At 40.2% G+C, this 2,143-nt stretch overlaps 1 protein-coding gene across 1 annotated transcript in view; it reads left to right on the top strand.

Annotated features, from left to right (window-relative positions):
• Positions 1-2,143, top strand: part of rps6ka1 (ribosomal protein S6 kinase a, polypeptide 1) — a gene marked incomplete at its 5' end in the record, with an annotated part of 51,386 nt that overhangs the window by 150 nt on the left and 49,093 nt on the right. The gene's annotated exons all lie outside the window — the stretch shown is intronic.

Genomic DNA, 2,143 nt, shown 5'->3' with positions numbered 1-2,143 from the left:
GTAAGAGTGTGTCCCCCTGCTGTCAGCCAATAGTGCGCTACTGTCAGGAATGACAAGAAGCAAAGACCCCTCCCTCCTCCTATCCCACCCCACAAACACATATAGGCCTACACACACTTACCTGAAGGGATAAAAGTGTGAACGCGTTAAAAAAAAGATAGAAGAAAAAGGTACTGCGTCTTTAATGCTTCATAACTTCCCTCATACTTTTACCCTCATGCGCAATAACGTCATCCGCATGAGAAAAAGGCGCGGGGCCCATGGGTAACCATTCCACATCATCATCATGTGCAGGCAAGGGGTGGACACAATAACAGCAACACCTGGCTGTGAACTGTTAGGTAATCCAGTTTAATTATGTGGCTACACTTTGGATCCTGCTTAACCCTGTGGCCATTCTTCTTGTGTGTTTATTGTTTATTGTTTGTTTATTGTTTGTTGGATCCCCATTAGTTGTCACCATTGTGACAACTATTCTTCCTGGGGTCCCTAAAAAGCGTGTGTTGACGTTGCTTTGGGTTAAAGTGTCGTGCAACTCTTATATATTTATAGGAAATAAAATATACTCAGCTTTTTGAAACACAAAAATGTTCTACCACACACACACATGCACACATTTGCTACTTTTCAGTGTTCTTGAAGTGTCACAAGACTTAAAAGGGATAAATAACTTGTTTTCCCCTGCACACGCAAGCAGCTTAATCCTCTTTCCCAGATTCACACTGCTGGCTATACAGACTGCCCTCTGAGGAATTTCCCGGAAATGTTTCCTATTTTTTTTAGCCTTTGAACGTTGAATGTTGACATCTGAGCTTAGAATATAAAAAATAAAAAAGCTGCTGCCTCAGCTTAATCAATATTTCAACAATTTAATGCCCCTATGTTTTTAAAGGGCACTTCTGCTCACTGAATTATTCTTCACATTATCAGTAATCATACCAGGAGCCTTCTTCTTCATGAGCATGTTTATTCATGAATAATGCATCCATAACACACAGACACAGTTATACTGTTGTTGAACACAGGGAATGCTATGAATGTATATGTTATGTTTTGTGATAAGTACAGGTGTATGAATGGTCTCTTGAGGAAGCACTTCTGAACTCCTTGTTATGTTATTCTCTTCACAAGCATATGCGGAATCAGCCAAGCAATCACTGGCTTTGGAGTTCAAAGTTCCCTTTTGTGTTCAATAATTAGGCTACCTCCATAAATTCTGCCAATTCTTCAAGGAGATTATAAGTCATATAACCACAATGTCCAACTAATCTGTGTTATTGCTCCAAATGCTACTTTTCAGTATCCTTTGATGTGGTGTATGCCTTCATTCATTGTAAGGACATGAAGTCTACAGCGCCTTGAGGGAGTTTACAAAACAATGGTGGAGTCTGAGCTGTGAACGGCACTAGGAAATCTTTGTCAGAGTGACCGTTCCGAACCAATCTACACATTTGAATGTTTACCCAGACGAAAAGGGCAACGCTTTGTGGAAAGGCTACCGTCATGAAAGGGCTGCCCTCTGATATCTGGCACCCCCTGCTGTTATCCTTTGAACCAAGAGAAAGTGACAGAGGCAGGGTGGAAAAGTCAGGTTTATATGTCAACCAACAAAATGGCATGGTGTCCCCAAGCATATGCTTTGTGTCAATATTTTCAAATATTTAGTATGTCACTCTGTAAGGCTGCATACAAACATCTAGTTCATTCATTTGTTATCATAGAAAATTGGTCCATGTTGTACAGCTTCCTATTTTGCTAATTGTTTAAAATCTACATCGGTTGCCATAGAAAATGTTGTCAATACAGTCATGGAGTGTCTCTCAAAGTAAAAGGAACAATGAAACAGGAAGCTCTCTGGTGTGAAGCAATCAGATTGGAATAATGGAAAAAAGGGGCTTTGGTCAATGTGAATTCTATTTTACTATTAATTATCTATTGAGTCAAGATGTTCTCCAAGTGAGAGTAAAACCACTGAGCTTGAATGCAATAAGACTTCAGTCCTCTCATCTGAAAAATCAAGCCAGATCTGCCATAATGGAAAAACCAATGGATTGCACAATTCTTGCTCATTCTTGCTTAGTAAAGCCTCCATCCCCCGGAGTCGCTACTTTGTGCTCTAGTCTAGTAGTATACTGCAGTCCTG

Source organism: Ammodytes marinus (genome assembly GCF_949987685.1).
Source record: "Ammodytes marinus genome assembly, chromosome: 15".
NCBI lineage: Eukaryota > Metazoa > Chordata > Actinopteri > Uranoscopiformes > Ammodytidae > Ammodytes > Ammodytes marinus.
Note: the sequence above shows the minus strand (reverse complement) of the source record. Positions and strands in the feature narration are given on the sequence as shown.